This window comes from Lycium ferocissimum, chromosome 1 (assembly GCF_029784015.1).
Source record: "Lycium ferocissimum isolate CSIRO_LF1 chromosome 1, AGI_CSIRO_Lferr_CH_V1, whole genome shotgun sequence".
NCBI lineage: Eukaryota > Viridiplantae > Streptophyta > Magnoliopsida > Solanales > Solanaceae > Lycium > Lycium ferocissimum.
Window position 1 is genome coordinate 25,132,574 of NC_081342.1, and position 18,861 is coordinate 25,151,434.

Here is an 18,861-nt window from a genome sequence, read left to right on the forward strand (position 1 = left end):
GTGGATGTTGCTACCCACTATACTATGAACCATGGTGCATTGTTTGATATATAGCATTGGCAGTGGATGATGTTGCCCGCTATTATGAACCACGGTGCATTCTGATACATAGCTTGGTACTGGATAATGCTACCCACCATATTATGAACCATGGTGCATTGTTTGAGATATAGCCTCGTAGTGGGTGATGCTGCCAGCCATGTCACGACCCATGTTGCATTGTTTGAGATATCTATTCTTTGAGTTAAAATGGATTACGAACCCTAGTATGGTTCTTTACAGAAACAGAGGTGACTCCCCCTATGTTAAACAAATGATTATGTTCAATGACACTTATGTCCAGTTATGTCTATGTTTCAATTACTTTATTACTTCATGTCCTTATGTTATTGATTTGAGTTGCCCTTTCCCTTGTGCATCTCATTACGTTTATTCATTTAGTTGGTTTTACATACAAGTACAATTCAAATGTACTTATGTCCCTTTTTGCCCGGGGCCTGCATTTCACGATGCAGGTACTGATTTACAAGACGACGGGACTGCCCGCCAAGATTTCACACGTATCAGTTATTGGTGAGCCCCACTTCATTCGGAGTGTTATCTTTATTTCATGTTTGTGTCATGTTAGACAGTAGAGGCCCGGCCTTGTCCCGGTAAAAATTTAGCATTCAGATTCATGTTCAGAGGCTTCATAGACTAGAGTTGCAGTCAGTCAGTGTTTAGCAGGCTTTTTGTGTTAGCCATGTTGGCTAAACCTTTATACTTTCAGACTTATCTCAGTATTTCCGCATTTATGATTATTCAATCAGACTTTTAGTAGATCAACATGTTATAAGTTTATATTCCGCATCCAGTATATACTACATGTTGATTCAGCTAGCCAGTCGGTTCACTCGGTCACATGCAGTCAGACACCGACTGTCATGTTACGCCCATGCCATGGTTCGGGGTGTGACATTAATTAATAGGACTCTTGCCTATTTATAGCTTAGAGTAAAAAAGGACAAATCTGAAAAAATAAAGTTAATTCCTTCTTATTATGTAAGTGGATACTTATTTTGAACCAAAAAGAGTATCAGTCATAAGTTTTAGCTTCTGCCTATAAAGCGGTACTTATGGTCAATCGAACAAGTTCACCACCCTAAATTATTTTGAACTTCTATCTTATAGATAAAACTAATTTATGTCCAAAACTTATGCCCGATGAAAAATAAAAAATTTGCCTAGCTAATTTTAAAAATGTTGTTAAGCGAGGTCAAAACAAGAGGCCATTTTTGAACTCAATCCGTATGGCTCGACTCGACGCTCTCAGTCCTTTGTCACGAGAATAAAAATTTGCAAGTGCCACGTGGCAGCACTTTGAGGCGCCTGCCCCTTCCAGCTATGGCCAGCATTTTCCTTCTTTCCACGTGACAATGTTAGTTATGCCATATGGCACAACCCCATTTACTCCTCTAGCTATTGTATAAAATGAAAGAACTCTACCTTTCTCAGCAATCTCAAGAAAATCATTGCTTTTTTGTTTTTGACGCCCACAAAATTCTCCAAAAAAAAAAAATACCATGTCTTTGTTTGACTGCTATGGCATCTTTTCTCCCTCACGTAAAAACCCATTTTTTTTCTCCGCCTCCTCAATTTCTGATACCCAACTCTGCAAGAAATCAGTTAATATATAATGGGAAACAACATATATTGTCGAAATTGAAGTGTACAAAAGGGGGTTCAGTTTGGGAGATTGTTTCCCCTTAAAACAGTAACAATTAAATTTATACGTGGTTTATACGATATGTGGCTAGATTAGTAATTTACTTATAATAATAGTATGCACTAATAAACGATATATTGATGAATAAGAGAGAAGACAGCTTAAGAAACCGAAATATAGACTCTAAGAATTTGGTACGGTCTTTGAAAAAGCTTCTCTATCCCGAGCCAATCAGTAAGAAAGTTCTTATCTCTACTTTTCAGATTACAAGTATGAATATCAATCAAAGACTAGCCCTAAAATGAAGGGGGACACCCCTATTTATAGCAAAAAAAAAAAAAAGAAAAAAAAAATGGGCCTTAGTACAACCCAAAAAGGGCCTTTTAAGAAAACCCTAAAATGGATAAGACGGCTCCCCGCACGGATGTCAGAGATTCCGTACAGATGTTAGCGCAAATCACGGAGCGATTAGGCCACGTGTGACTTGGCTCGTAACGGATACTCCGACCCTGTGTAGAGTGTCTTCCTCTCAGGCTTGGATTCGCCGTGCCTATCAACATACCCTCCGTTTCTGACATTTAATTCGAATAACTCACAACTTTTTGGCCCTCGTCCCCTTCGATCTTACCCGAAGCTAATGATCTCATTTTTCTTCGACCCTGTATCAGACAGTCGTGATATTTACTTCATTTTTCAGCTGATGTGAATTGCTTCGATTTTTACCGTATACAGATAGTCCCCACACTTTTCGGATCCAAGTTTCACCGAAGTGAAGGGAAGTGAAACGATAACCTCAGTGACTTCCTTAGAAAGCTTCCCTTTGAAAACAGTCGGGAAATGAGACGTCTCTTCATGTCACGTCTCTCTGACTTCGGACATGTGTCTTCTCTTGGTTGGATGACCCTTCGGTAATCGCCTCAAAGTTTATCTATAAAAGGCTGATCATTTTCACTTTTCACTTTTTGCTTTTCACCTCTTGATCGTTTCACTCATCTTGCTCTGTTCTTTCCTCTTCTTAAATTTTCTTTCGAAATTCTGAGCCTTTGATATTTTTCCGGAGAAAACCCCATTCGAGGTCCCAAAATCTTCTCAGTTTCCTGGTAAATCTCATTCAATCCTTCATCTTCTTCATCTCCAAATCTTTATATCTTCATATTTTTCATCTTCAAACCTTCATATCTTCACATTTTCCATCTTCGTATCTTCATACTTCGATCTTCAAACCTTACAAAATGGCAACGAACACCGATTTTACTTCCAAAAATGTTCCTTCGGTTTTCTCTCCGAATATCGAGGTCGTCGCCATCCTCGGGGTCGAAGCTCAAGCTAGCTCCTTCGAACCTTAGGCCAAGGACATAATCCCTTCGAAATACAATTTCGATCATGAGTTCGTAGTCAAGACGACCGTAAAAAAGTCTGATCAGGGCTACGATGCTAGGAGTTACCCCTCATCGATCAAAGAGGCACATCTCCCCAAAGTCCGAACTGACTGCGGTTGGGGACAACCGCCTTATAAAGATCATTGCTCCCGGCGATGATGAAACAATCACCTACTTCAGGGAGGGGTACTCGTATATTTACACATACCCCTTTACTTTCAAGCTCGACCCTCCAATAGGACCCGGTCATCCTTGAAATGTGCCGGACATATCAAGTGTGCCTCACTTAAATTAGTCCGAACGTTTGGAGGATCGTGGCCTGCCTTCGCTTCCTGGCCAACAATGTGAATGCTGATTTCACCCTGCACCATCTAATCTGGCTATACTACCCGAGGATCTTTCATGGCGGAGTTATAAAGCTCGCCAAACGAGGGAGGAACCCTACTCTTTCCAGCGTCGATGAAAACAGAGATCGAGGCTGGTATGAGCATTTTGTTCGGGTTAGAACTGCGGATATCATACCGGCGGAGTTCACGTCTTTTCCTGAAAGGTGGAACGACAAACGTAAGTTTTATAGAGCTTATTCCCCTTTTACGTGCTTTTGATCATTCCCCTAACTATTTTCGATGTTTCAGCCGTTGGATGGGTTCTGGAGGTGATACCTCGCTTTCCTAAGTGGATCGAGAGTATCATAAGCCAAAATCCGCACCAATAGCGGACATGGAAAGATCTATCCAACGAGAGGTGGACAACATAAAATCATAGTATCTTTCTTTTTTCTTTGCTTCGCGTTGTTTTCTTCGATCTAACTCCTTTCCGAGCTAACCCTTTTGATATTCAGGTTTCGGAAGAGGTTCTTCGACCCCTCAGCCCACACCAGTGGGTGAACCCTCCACGCCAGGTTCAGATTTTGATATTTCAGAATCAGCACGGCTTGTTGCCGAGGCTGAGAAGAAGAAAAGGAAACCTAAGTCTTCTAAGGGTCATAAAAGGAAGAAAAGTTCGAAGGATGCAGAGGGTGCATCCGAAGTTCGAGGTTTGAGGGATCACCTCGATGATGACGCTTAGGTCGCGAGAATTAGTTCCGACCCCTTCATCGCTGATGCTACTGAGGCTGAGACAAATCCGATGGAGGTTTCGGAAGAGAGCACCGTAGTTAATCTGACCGGCTTTGCCACAGGTGGGGGCGTTGAGACCCCTTTACACCCGGTAACAGAATTTCTCCAAGCTCCATTTCCTTTAAGGGCCGTTGAGATAATCGACGTTACGGACGACACTTCCCCTGAGGCAGAGCCTATGGCAAAAAAGGCTAGACGGGCCGAAAAAACTTCACATCCTCCTCCTACTCAATCCTCAGAGTAGGAGAGTTTTGATCACATGTTTGCCGATAAGCCTCTTACAACAGCTGACGCCTCCGAGTTTGGACACCTCCCTATTCCACAAGTATCGAGAAGGGCTACCCAGTTTACTGAGTCTGGCTCGAGGTCTCGACTTGTAGATGTTTTCCCAACTCCAAGTGTAGAGCTGAGGAGGACTAGGTCGACTACTATCACAGTTCTTGAAGACTGCAACTTCCTGTCTCGCCCCATGGGGGTGGCCAGTTATCTTCGACCCCTTGTGTCGGAGTCTGAAAAGAGAAGATGACCGTACTCTCGTGGCAATGCCTTCTCAACGAGAGTATGCATGCCGGCAACCGGGTGAACATTTTTCTCCCTTTTTCCCTTCCAACAAAGCTTCGACTTATTTAGTGTAATCTTCAATGTTTGCTGATTTCTAACTTTGTTTCCTTTTTTGCAATCTATCGTGCTCGAGAACGAAGGTTTTCTTTGAGCTCAGAATGAGATAGAGGATCTACGGGCCCAGTTGGATGCCCAAAGCCGAGAGACTGAGAAGTTCAAACTTCTCTTTCAGCAAAAAGAAGATCAGTTGAGCCAAATCGTTGGTCCTCTGACCCTCCGGACCGAACTTGAAGTGGCTAAGAAGGAGAACCTTCGGTTAAAAAATGAGCTTGAGGATTCGGTCCAAAAGAACAAAGTCCTGGAGGAGGACAATAAGCAGCTCAACCGGGGGAACTCCGAGAATATCACAAAGCTCGGTGAACTAGAGGCCACCATTGCTCAATTGAGGCAGGAATTGGACTCCATTAAGGGTGAGGCTGCGAACATAAAGGAGCAGTTTAGGCAGCTCGAGTCCGAAAGGTCCGTTGAGAAGGAAGCCTTGAAGGTTGCCCAAGAAAAAGCCGAGAGTCTGGCCCGGGCCAATGAAAAACCCAAGAGCGAGCTCGAGGCTGCTATTCGGGACAATGATGGACTTCAGGCCGAGTTGGCAGCTTCTAACCATGTTCACAATACTCTGAGTGAAATGAGGGCCGAGTTGGAGGTCAAACTAAAAAAGGCACAAGACGATCTGGATGAAACCCGTGACGAAGTTAAGGCTACCGAACCTCGGTCCATCCTTCGAGTAGAATATGAGAAGTGTAAATCTTGAAGGTCTATGCTTGAATCGGCTCAATGAGGTATTGTGGATATTTCTGCTCGTTATTGCCAAGGCAAAGGAACTCGAGGATAAAGTCAAGAAAATACTCGATGATAGTTCCGAGGAAGCCCCTGAAGAGTCTGGCTCTGGTGACTCGGGTTCTTCTTTGGCAGATTAAATAGGCTCAGAGGACCTTTGTATTTTGTTTCAATTTTTGTAATCTTTACAAGGACAGGCTCTGGCCCTTTATGATATAAAATTTGCTTAGGCTCTCTTCTGCCGTTATTTCTGGCCCTTTATGAGTTTTGGGCTCTACTTATACCGATTCTTTTTCATCCGATATCTTAATGTGGGCTTGTCCATGGAAGCCTTTTTATGCTTTGTGAATTTGGACGTCTCTGAACCACTTCGGGCATATGAGCTGAGGTTTTTAATTACTCAGCCTTTTTTTGACTGTTTGAAGTCTTTGTAAATTGAGCTCGGTTAGTAACCTTGATGCCTTCGTCTATTTTGTGACGGCAGTCCCCAGTCGAGGGTAGCCCATGGGCCTTAACAATTAGTTGCTCTAGGTTACTTTCGTAAGAGAACATTTTGATGCGTATTTTCACTGAAGTATTTTTCTTCATATTTCAAATAATCGTCTCATGCAAGAAGCTAAGGACTTCATCCCACTCATTTTGCCTTTTTCCGTAGCAAAACTATCTGGACACGATTCATTTGATCGTTTGGCCCTTACAACGAATCCTAATGCAGAAGGTTCGGTAAAAAATAAAAACAAAAAATGTTTCGACTTTGACTTCGACTTCACTTCTTACTTCGTTTCTTTGAGTTTTCTTCAATCTTGTCATTCCTGACGAGGGTATCATAGTCCCCTAGTGTTTGTGTGTGAAGCCTGAGCGGAGGAACACTATAGAAAAATTGACATTGTTGAATCTCCAGTCCCCAGCACTTAGCTGGTCTTCAAATCCCCGACACTTAGCCTCGTTTTTTAATGAGAAAAGTAACACGTTGTACATTGTTGCCTCGTTAAAAACCTTGTCGGAAAACCCACTTTGGGATAAAAACCGAGCTAAGAAAAAAAAGAGTGCAATACGTGTTTTCAAACCTAATTCTACTTTCTTCGAATTTTGCTCCGGTTTGAACCTGTGAGGAAAAGGTGAGAATCACTGAAATTCACAAAGGGTTAGTAGCTCGTACCTTAGCAATAATATTTTTTCAAGTGTGCCACATTCCAGTTGCTGTGCAGCTATTGGCTGTCTCCAGTTTCTATATGATATGACCCTTTGTCGGTTATTCTGGTTATCTTATATGGTCCTTCCCAGTTCGGTCCCAATTTTCAATCATCGGGATTCTTAGTGTGCAGGGTAATTTTTCGAAGCACTAAGTCCCCAACTTGAAAATGCCGAAGATTCATTCTTCGATTGTAATATCTCCCCATTCGTTGTTTTTGAGTTGCTAAACGGACCAATGCATTCTCCCGAAGTTCGTCCGCTAAATCAAGCTTCACATCCATAGCCTTTTCATTTGACTCGTTCATCGCATACCGAAATCTTAGGCTCGGTTCTCCAACTTCCATAGGAATTAAAGCTTCTGCACCATAAACTAGAGAAAACGGTGTTTCTCTAGTACTTGACTTCGATGTCGTTCTGTAGGCCCATAGTACCTCGGGCAAAACTTCCTTCCACTTATGCTTCGACGACTCTAGTCGCTTTCTTAGATTTTGAATTATGGTTTTATTCGTCGACTCCGCCTGTCCGTTTGCACTCGGGTGATACGGAGTCGACAAAATCTTCTTGATCTTCAATCCTTCGAGGAAGTCATTGACCTTATTACCTGCGAACTGCCAACCGTTGTCGCAAGTTATCTCGGAAGGAATGCCGAACCGACAAATGATGTGGTCTCAAATAAAGTTAATGACTTCCTTCGCTCTGACTTTCTCGAAGGCCTGCGCTTCAACCCACTTAGAAAAATAGTCAATCATAAACAAAATGAATCGAGCCTTACCGGGAGCCCAGGGCAAAGGACCGACAATATCCATTCCCCATTTCATGAATGGCCAAGGAGATAGAACCGGATGCAACAACTCCTTCGGTTGGTGAATTATCGGTGCATGCCTTTGGCATCCGTCGCATTTTCGGACAAAATTTTTCGCGTCCTCCTCCATCCAGTTCCAGTAGTATCCTGCTCTGATTATCTTTCGGACCAAAGCTTTAGCTCCCGAATGGTTGCCGCAAGTCCCTTCGTGGACCTCCCGCATTACAAAATCTATTTCTTCGGGCCCCAACTATTTAGCCAATGGTCCGTAGAAAGATCGACAATACAACTGGTCATTGACCAAGCAGAATCTCGCAGCTTTGGTTCGAAGGGACCTCGACTCCTTAGAGTCCGCCGGGAGCTTCCCATCTCGCAAATAGTCTTTGCATTTATTGGGCCAGTCCCATGACAAGCTCATTGTATTTATCTCGGCGTGGCCATTTTCCACTGTTGAATTCTTCAACTGAATGACCGTGCGTAATTGAATTCCTCCACTCCGACTGACGAACCTAAGCTGGCCAATGCATCTGCTTCATTGTTCTGTTCCCTCGGTACATGTTGCATAGTCCATTCTTTGAATCGGTGTAAATGTCACACCCCAACTTTTGATTGGGCATGATGGGCACCCGACCCTTACTTAGGGCCGAGCGAACCCGCTGGTTCTCGTTATACTCATAATCTTACTGGACTCTTAAATCATGAAATGAGTGCATAATGAAAGCTTTTAAAAAAAAACATGCTTTTCGTCTTTCTCAAATCAGGTAAAATCTTTAAACATATGAAATTTGTAACATAATGCATAATGATACATCGGCTTATAGAGCCACTTACAAGACTGACATGTTATATACGTCACTCTGTCTGCAAAGTCTCTAACATAAATCAAGATACCATAACATAGATACTCGACTCGGAACACTCCGGAAGGAAATGGAGCTCGCCAATCCACTCCGGAACATCTTCTACTAATATCCTCTACTCATCTGTATACACCTGCGTGGCATGAAATGCGCGTCTCACAAGAAGGGACGTCGGTCTGACGAATAATGTACCGAGTATGTAAGGCATGAATAACAACATAATATAGATATGGAAGGTAACATGGAATAAGAGAGATAACACGTACATCGGATGCCTCATAAGGCGGATGTCACGCATGCTCGCCTTAAAAAAAAAAAACTTTTTCTTACATACATATATATATAATATCATCATCATAACGTACCCGGCCTTTTCAGGACTCGGTGTGTAACGTACCTGGCCCTCTCGGGACTCAGTGTGTAACGTACCCGACCTTTTTCGGACTCGGTGTGTAACGTACCCGGCCCTTTTCGGACTCAGTGTGTAACGTACCCGGTCCTTTCGGGACTCGATGTGTAACGTACCCTACCTTTTTTGGGACTCGTGTGCCATCGCACCCGGCCCTTTTCGGGACTCGGTGTGTAACGTACTCGGCCCTTTCGGGACTCTGGCATGTAATACCAATCGATCGCTGGCTACACAATAGGTGCGTACTCCGCCGACTATAGCGTGCTCGGTGTAGTAAAATACATATATATAAAATTTACGAGAGCCAAATAAAAGCTACAACTCTATCGGAGTGACGTAAGATCGGTAACCTCCGATTTATATTATGGAGCAATCATCATCGCTATATCTCACCTCAAGGAACAATTATTATAAGGTGAGATCAACAATGAATAAAATCGAGAAAATCGTGAAATAATCTCATAATAGTATTAACATCATAAGCTTTGGAATTTCTAGAATTAAAATCATCATTATCATAATCATCATAGAAACATTCTCATCTTTAACATCGTCATTCATATTGTAAAAACATGGCCGTTGTTGTTGTCATAAAAGCTTATAGAATCATAAATCTTTGACTCGGAAAATAGGGACATTTTGAAAAATATTTATGGATTATCAAGAAAGAAGTCATGCCTTTGAATCATAAACTCTATGAATCATGAATTTCTAACTTTGGGAATAAGAATATTCTTGGAAAACATTTATGGATTCACATAAAGTGGATCATGGGACATTTGGAAAACACCTATTGGATTCATAAGAAAGGAATCATGCCTTTAGAAGAAAGGGACTAGCCTTAACATACCTTTGGAGCTTACTCTCCGACTTTTCAACTTGCTTCCTGTCGCGCGATTTATTTAGGATCGTTCGTCATCTCATAATCTACATAGGCAACCATTCGTATTATCATTAGGCTCATTGTCACACTCTTATCTTAAGTCTCTAAATAAATTCCTTTTAGGTCTCCATTTAAATTCGACAACATCTCCCTTATTTATATGCCCGGCATCCTAATTCTCGATACCAACAATCAACAACCAATACCAACAACAGAAAAACAAACAACCTCATTACTACCAAAATATTCCATCAAATACTCCACATGATATTTTCTCCAACTCCTCCACAACCGAAATCGCTACATAATTATTTCATAAATTTATCTCCGTAAACAAGCCTTAAATGATATCAAAAGAGAAAGATTCATACCTTACTTCCGCTAATACCGCGATATCTCCAATACTTGCCTTACTCCCAAGCCACAAATTCACCGCAACACAATATTATAATCGTAACTATACGCCCGCGGAACTCGAATCCGAGAGATTTTACTTAACTCGTTGAAATTTAATGGAGGGAAGGTGGAGAACTCTCTAGAATTTTGGAAAATATTTTTGGGTTGGTTTCTTGAAAATGAGTGGTTAAAGCCCTTTATATAGTTGCTCAAAGTCGGCACCGTAGCAAGATCGTTCACCGCCCATCAGAAAGAGATCGTTCATCCGCGGAAATTATTTCGAGACCTAAAACTTTTATACACCGATCTCTTTATTTGCATATTTAGATATGTCCGAAACTCTATACAGTCAGTATAACTTATTCAACATCCCAAACTTAGCAAAACTTATTTTATTATTTTTTTTTTATTCGTTTAACCTCCAACCTTCGCGGCACTTACTTATCATTTGTTGAACATAACATGAACACTTATAACTTCAAACATAATCCTGTCCTTTGAGATTATGTGACTAACCTATGATGCAACTTAACGCACGAAAATACGGGATGTAACAGTAAAATTACTTGAATTTTTTCCAGGTATCTTTGCATTCGTTCATCTCTGACTTCAAAAACACCGTTGACTTGGTTCACAACTAGAAGAGAGTTGCAATTTTCTTCGATGACCTCAGCCCCTAAGCTTCGAGCCAATTTCAAACCTGCAATCAAAGCCTCATACTCGGCTTCATTGTTAGTCAATTTTAAAGTCCTGATTGATTGCCGAATAATATCGCCTGCGGGGGCCTTAAGAATAATTCCCAGTTCGGACCCTTTTACGTTTGATGCTCCGTCCTTGTACGGGGTCCAGATCCCCGAGGTTTCCCCGAGGGTAGCAAAAGTTCCTTTTTTACCTCGGGAACCATTGCGGATGTAAAGTCCGCTACGAAGTCTGCTAAAATTTGGGATTTAATAGCTGTTCTAGGTTTATATTCGATGTCATAACTGCTTATTTCTACGACCCATTTCGTCAACCTTCCTGACAGCTCTGGTTTATGCATGATATTTTTTAATGGGTAAGTGGTTACTACAAAGATGGGGTGGCGTTAGAAATAAGGTTTCGCCTTTCCTAGAAGCACTTACCAAAGCTAAAGCCAATGTTTCGAGGTGAGGATAATGTGTTTCAGCGTCCCCTAATGTTCTACTCACATAATAGATAGGGAATTGCATACCTTCTTCTTCTCGGACTAAAACGCCGTTTATCGTGACCTGGGATACTGCCAGATATAAGAATAGCTGTTCATCTATCTTCGGTGTGTGCAGCAAATGTGGACTCGACAAGTATCGCTTTAAGCCTTCCAAAGCTTTTTGACATTTCAGTGTCCATACAAAGTCATTCTTCTTCCTCAGTAGCGAAAAGAACCTGTGACTTTTATCCGAAGACCTTAAAATGAATCGGTTCAGAGCCGCTATCCGTCCGGTTAACCTTTGCACTGCCTTCACATTGTTAACCACTTCGATGTCTTCAATGGCCTTAATTTTGTCCAGGTTGATTTCAATTCCTCGATTCAACACCATAAAACCCAAGAACTTACCCGATCTAACTCCAAAGGCACACTTTTCCGGGTTCAGCTTCATGTTGTATTTGCAAAGTATGTCAAAGGTTTCCTGCAAATGTTTCAAATGGTCCTCTATTTCCAGGGACTTAACTAGCATGTCATCAATATAAACCTCCATTATTTTACCTATCTGTTCTTCGAACATTTGGTTAACTAGGCGTTGGTAAGTTGCACCGGTATTTTTTAATCTGAATGGCATTACATTATAGCAATAAGTCCCATATCTGGTTATAAAAGAAGTTTTCTCTTGATCCTCCGGGTCCATGAGAATCTGGTTATACCCGGAGTAGGCATCGAGAAAACTTAACATCTCATGCCCGGCTATCGTATCGATCATTCAATCAATGTGAGGCATAAGGAATGAATCCTTCAGGCATGCTTTGTTCAAGTCCTTATAATCAATGCACATTCTAAATTTATTACCTTTTTTTGGCACGACAACGACATTAGCTAACCAGTCCAGGTATTAACCTCCCGGATGAAACCTATTTTTAAAAGCTTTGTTACCTCTTCTTTGACGAAGGCATGCTTCACTTGGGCCATCGATCTCCTTTTCTGTTTCACCGGGATTTTTTTTTTATCGAGGCTTCACTTATACGTCATTACCTCCGGTGGTATACCTGTCATATCTAAATGGGACAATGCAAAACAATCGGCGTTAGCTTGAAGAAATTCAATTAATTTATGCCGGAGCTCCGAGGTTAACCCCGTGCCCAGGTATACCTTTTTGTCCGACAAGTGTACAAACAAGATAACATGTTCCAGCTCTTCTATGGTAGACTTGGTTGCTTCCGAATCATCCGGTAGCACAAACGATCTGGGCACACCGAAGTCATCTTCTTTGAAGTTCAAGCTCATCTCTTCTTTTTCTTCACTTGAACTAACCGAGCCTCCATTTTGTAATTTCTATTTGGTGCCTTTGCCTTAGGTTGGTTCAGCAACCTTTAGGGACGGTTCCCTTTGAGTGGGGGGGGGGGTGTTTCTTCGACTACGAACATCTCCCTCGCCGCAGGTTGCTCGCCACGGACCGTTTTTATCCTATCAGAGGTTGGGAATCTCAACATTTGATGTAATGTCGAGGGTACTGCCCTCATGCTATGAATCCACGGTCTGCCGAGCAATGCGTTGTATTTCACCTCACCCTCCATGACATAGAACAACGTTTGTTAAATAGTCTTGGTAATGTTTACCGGCAAAGAAATTTCCCCCTTAGTAGTTTAGCTAGCCATAATTCGCTGAGAACCCGAGCCGCCGGTATGATTTGATCCAACAGCCCGAGTTGCTCTACAACTCTCCATCAGATAATATTGGCCGAACTACCTGGATCAATCAAAATACGTTTAACTTGAGATTTAAAAATAAAGATAAGAATTACCAAAGCATCATTGTGGGGCTGAATGATGCCTTCTACATCCTCATTGTTGAAGGAAATAGATCCTTCAGGTACATAGCCCCTGGTTCATTTCTCTTGAACAATCGAAACTTTTGTCCTCTTCATCATCGAACCTTGTGGCATTTTTGTTCCTCCGATTATCATATTGATCACGTGTTGAGGCTCTATGGTCTCAACATGTTTGTGACTTTCCCTGCCTTTGTAATGTCCTTTGGCCCGGTCACTTAAGAATTTGCGAAGATGACCATTTTTTAATAACCGAGCTACCTCCTCTCTTAGTTGGCGACAGTCCTCGGTCCTATGACTATGAGTACCGTGATATTCACATATCATGCTTAGACCTCTTTGAGCTGGATCGGATCTTAGTGGTCTCGGCCACCTCGCATCTTTGATATGGCCAATGGCCGAGACAAGATCTGTGGTGTTAATTTTGAAGTTGTACTCTGATAACCTCAGGTTGTCCCCGTTGTTGACCGAACTGCTAGTATTACCTCTAAACAGCAAACCTCGACAGCTTGATCCATGATCGGGTGCCGCCGTGACCTCTGCTCGAATGATGCAGGTCGGGACCGTTCTTTCCCCTATCCGACCTAAAGCTGGATTTCTTTGGTAGAGATAAGGTCAGTATCTATCCTTTGGCGACCTCATCTCCAGTTCGAAAGTCCTTCTTGACCTTTCAGAGTTCTTACTTTTGCCTATCGGACCTGGGGGAAGTTCAAGTTGATCATCTCGAATCTTGGATTTGTACCTGTTATGAACATCGGCCTAAGTCACTGCCTTGTACTCCAACAAATTTTTCTTTAATTTAAACGAGGCTGTAGAGCTTCGGGAGGTGAGACCCTTGGTGAAGGCTTGGGCGGCCCATTCTTTCGGGACCGGGGGGAGTTCCATTCGTTCCTTTTAGAACCTATTCATGAATTCTCGGAGTAATTCATTATCTCTTTGGGTGATTTTGAAGATGTCCGCTTTCCTTACCTGAACTTTCTTGGCTTTGGCATTGACTTTGATAAACATATCTGCGAGCACCTCAAAAAAAGTAATGGAATTCTCAGGTAGATGGTCGTACCAGGTCAGTGCCTCTTTAGACAGCGTTTCACCGAACGTTTTTAGTAGCACTGATTCGATTTCATCTTCTTCAATGTCGTTGCCTTTTATGGAACAAGTATATGAAGTCACATGCTCCTGTGGGTCCGTCGTTCCATCATACTTTGGGATATCGGGCATTTTGAACCTCTTTGGGATCAGCTTCGAGGCCGCACTCGGAGGAAAAGGCCTTTGAATGTATCTCTTTGAGTCCAGTCTTTTCAACATTGGAGGTGCCCCGAGGATCTGGTCCACTCGAGAGTTGTACGTTTCTACCCTTTTCTCAGTAGATTCAACCCGTTTAGCCAATGGTTTGAGCCTTTTCAAGACCTCGACAGATGCACAGAACCCCGATCTGTTATCACTATCAACGACCCGATCTTTCTCTTGCCTTGGCTCGGTAGCCCGACTTGGCCCTTCCGGTATTGTTCCGTTGTCTTTCTTTTGGAGCTAAGCTATAGCCACCTGTTGTTCTTGCAACATTTCAAATATCAAACGTAAGTTAACTTCCTCTATGGCATCCGGTGTTTTAAAGTCGCTGAATTATTGCTATTTAAAGGATCTGTGGCCGGAATGCCGGCATTGTTCTGGTTGACGGTATTCTGGTTAAGGCCTTCGGTCGAGTTGACAGCATTTGGATCAGCTGGATCAGCGGGGGGAACGTTCTGGTTTGGCAACCCGTTGTTGTCATTTTCGCCGATCAGTTCATTGTTGTCCACGTGCCCTGATTGACCGCTACTTGCCATCTCAAAATTACCTGAATCACAAGCTTTCAAAGAACAAGTGAAAGATAGAGTTGTAAATTAATCACCACTATTATCCTAGGCCCTACGGTGGGCGCCAAACTGTTTCCCCTTAAAACGGTAACAATTAAATTTATACGTGGTTTATAGGATATGTGGCTAGATTAGTAATTTACGTATAATAATAGTATGCAATAATAAACAATATATTGATGAATAAGAGAGAAGACAGCTTAAGAAACCGAAGTATAAACTCTGAGAATTTGGTCCGGTCTTTGAAACAACTTCTCTATCCCGAGCCAATCAGAAAGAAAGTTCTTATCTCTACTTTTCAGATTACAAGTATGAATATCAATCAAAGATTAGCCCTAAAATGAAGGGGGTACACCCCTATTTATAGCAACAAAAAAAAAAGATGGGCCTTAGTACAACCCAAAAAAGGCCTTTTAAGAAAACCCTAAAATGGATAAGACGGTTCCGTACGCATGTCAGAGATTTCGTACGGATGTCAGCGTAAATCACAGAGCGGTTAGGTGATGTGTGACCTGGCTCATAATGGATACTCCGAACCTGTATAGAGTGTCTTCCTCTCAGGCTCGGATTCTCCGTGCCTATCAATATACCCTCGGTTTCTGACATTTAATTCGAATAATTCATAAATTCTTGGCCCTCGTCCCCTTCGATCTTACCAGAGGCTAATGATCTTATTTTTCTTCGACCTTGTATCGCACAGCCGCGACATTTACTTCGTTTTTCACCGTATGCAAATTGCTTCGGTGTTTACCTTATACAGAGATAAAAAGGAAATTAGAGAACGACATTGTTATTGAAAAAGAGTTTGGAAAATTGAAGGGTAAGTGTGAAGAAATGAGTGTAATGGTAGAGTTATTGGAGTGTTATGCAATAATGGGAGAAGATGATGGAAAAGAAGCAATGGATTATAACAGGAGAGCTCAGATTTTCGACAAAAGTTCTAGCTAGAGTCTTCCAGGCTCTTAAGGAAAGATCAGAAACTAGTAGTAGTAATAATAGTAGTCTATGATTCTTGATTCTAAGTCCACTGTCACGGAAACAAGTGCAAAAATGTTGAAATATGGTAACATTTGAACCACGTATTTAATTACCATATAAAGAATAATAGTATATGAATATTCTTTGTCATATAATAGTATATTTTTATATGTTAAAATTTGAACTAGAAATATTTTAATTTTCACATATGGTAATATTTGAACCGCATATATTTAATTACCATATAGATAATAATAGTATATATGGATTATTATTTTTGTCATATAATAATATTATTCCTTATATGTTACCATGTACTTATTCGTTTGGTAATCACATGAGATTCTCAAAGTCACAATTTTAGTCCACCGCCCCGCAGCTCTTTTATAGAGCCTATTTAAGTAACTAGTATTTCCTACTGTTCTCTTGTTTCATTCCTCTTTGTTCTTATAATTTGTGCATTGGTTTTGCAATGGATACACATAATTTCTATTCTTTTATTGACTGTGCGTTCTGTCCGATTTGCTCCAAATCCTTCCGCATATCAGATTACACAAATGATATTGATGGTTGCAATGAGATTACTTTTCTGACTGAGTGTTTTGCACACCCAGTGCATATGGATTGCTTCGCTGAATTGCTTGAGAAGTAGAGGGGCCATGCATGCAGCAAGGGGTCTTTCAGCACCGTGCTCCCCCCCAGGCCCTAAAGTGCATGACTTGCAACCGTCCGCTAAGTGATGATGTAATTAGCCGGGCTCCGTTTATTGTTTTGGATGCCATGTATCTGCCTCCTGCCAGCCTGACTCCTCCAAGTCTGGAGCTGCCATGATACGCTTCTGAATTACTGCTCTGGGTTGTTGCAGGTATCCACACTTCCCCCGTGAGAGCTTTGTTGTTCTTTGAGCCTTGCTAAGGCGTGAGGCCTGGCTATCAGTTGAATTAAAAGTAACTGAAGTAATTACTTCTCTATTTATAGAGAAGATAAGTAGACGTTCAGTATCTACTTCATCTATGGTACTTAAACTAGTTATTTCAACGGTAGTACCTAAGTAATTTAAAATATTATTACTCCAATATTACAAACTACTCCCTCCGTCCCAACAAGATCGTCTTAGTTTGATTTAGCACAGAGTTCAAGAAGTAAAAGAAGACTTTTGAAATGTGTGGTCTAAAACAAGTCTTAGATATTTGTCTCGCTGTAAATTATCTCATAAATTGTTTCTAAATATAGAAAGGTGTCAATCTTTTTGTGACAGACTAAAAAGGAAAGGAAGACAATCTTTTTGGACTGAGGAAGTATATATATAACAAATGCTACCTCCAAATGCGGTTGGGCAATTTGTTCTGGTTGGGCAATTCATCCTAGTTGGGCAATTCGTCCTGGTTACACGCGCCTGAATGTAAACCCACTACTCCAGTTTGTTGGGAATAAACCCGCCACAGAAATTATATTCATGGTATTTACAACGGAATAATAATGTAGCACCGTGATACGGTTAATCAACAAGAATAAAAAAAGAGCGCTAATGACACCAAGATTTTTACGTGGAAACCCAAAAGGGAAAAAATCACAGGGCAAGAGGAGCAACTGATATCACTATAGCAGGGATGTTAACTTTCAGAGTCCGAGTAAAATACTCCAAAGATCACCGCACACTCAAAAGAAATAACCCTCTTTTAAGATTTTTCACCTCACTACAATATTGCTCACACTCTCTATTTTTCCTCACGAGACTATTTCTCTATCTCATAGAATGCCTCACTCTTCTCTCTCTCTCTTTGTTTTGGTGTGTTTACAAATGGAAGAATGGCTCTCCATTTATAGCAGACCAAACTTGGCCTCCAAGCACAAAAAGAAGGAAAAAAAAAAAAAAAGGACCCAAAATTCGTAATCCACAAATTTTGCCTTTGGCTCCAAGAATTTTCCTTTGGCTCCAAGTATGAATTCCAACTAAGTAATTTGGAAAATGCCAATTACAACCAAATGGGATGGATCTCATCAATCTCCCCCTCCAGCTCGAACTTGTCTGTTGGTACCACTTTCGTAAACATATTTGAAGGATTCTCACTTGTAGAGATCTTCTTGACCTGCATAGATCTGTCCTCAATCTTTTCCCGAATCCAGTGATATCTCACATTGATGTGCTTCGTCCTTGCATGGTACATGGAGTTCTTGATCGAGTCTATTGCACTTTGACTGTCACAATAGACGACATACTCCTCCTAATGCAATCCAAGCTCTTGAAGGAACCGTTTCAGCCATATCATCTCCTTGACACGTAGCGGCAATGTACTCTGCTTCAATTTTAGAGAGTGCGACACACTTCTGCAACTTCGACTGCCATGATATAGCTCCCCCTGAGAATGTAAACAGGTATTCAGTAGTAGATTTACGATTATCAAGATCACCTGCCATATCGATACGTGTAACCCTTCCCGGATCAGATCCTCCGAAACACAAACAGTCTCCAGTAGTACCTCTCAGGTACCTGAGTATCCACTAAACTGCTTCTTAGTGTTCTTGTCCGGGATTTTTAAGAAACCTACTAATAACACCAACTGTATGAGCAATATCAGGTCTAGTGCATATCATTGCATACATCAAGCTTCCGACTTCTGACGAATAAGGAACTTTGGCCATGCCCTCTTTCTCCTCTTTTCTTTGTAGGACACATCTGCTTGCTTAACTTCAGATGACCAGGAAGAGGCGTGCTAACGGGTTTAGCACTCTTAATGTTAAAGTGTTCTAGTACACGTTCAATGTACTTCTTCTGAGATAGCCACAACTTTCTGCTTGTTCGTTCTCGAACAATCTTCATCCCTAGAATTTTTTGGGCTGGGCCCAAGTCCTTCATGCCAAATGACTTAGACAAATCTCCCTTCAACTTGGC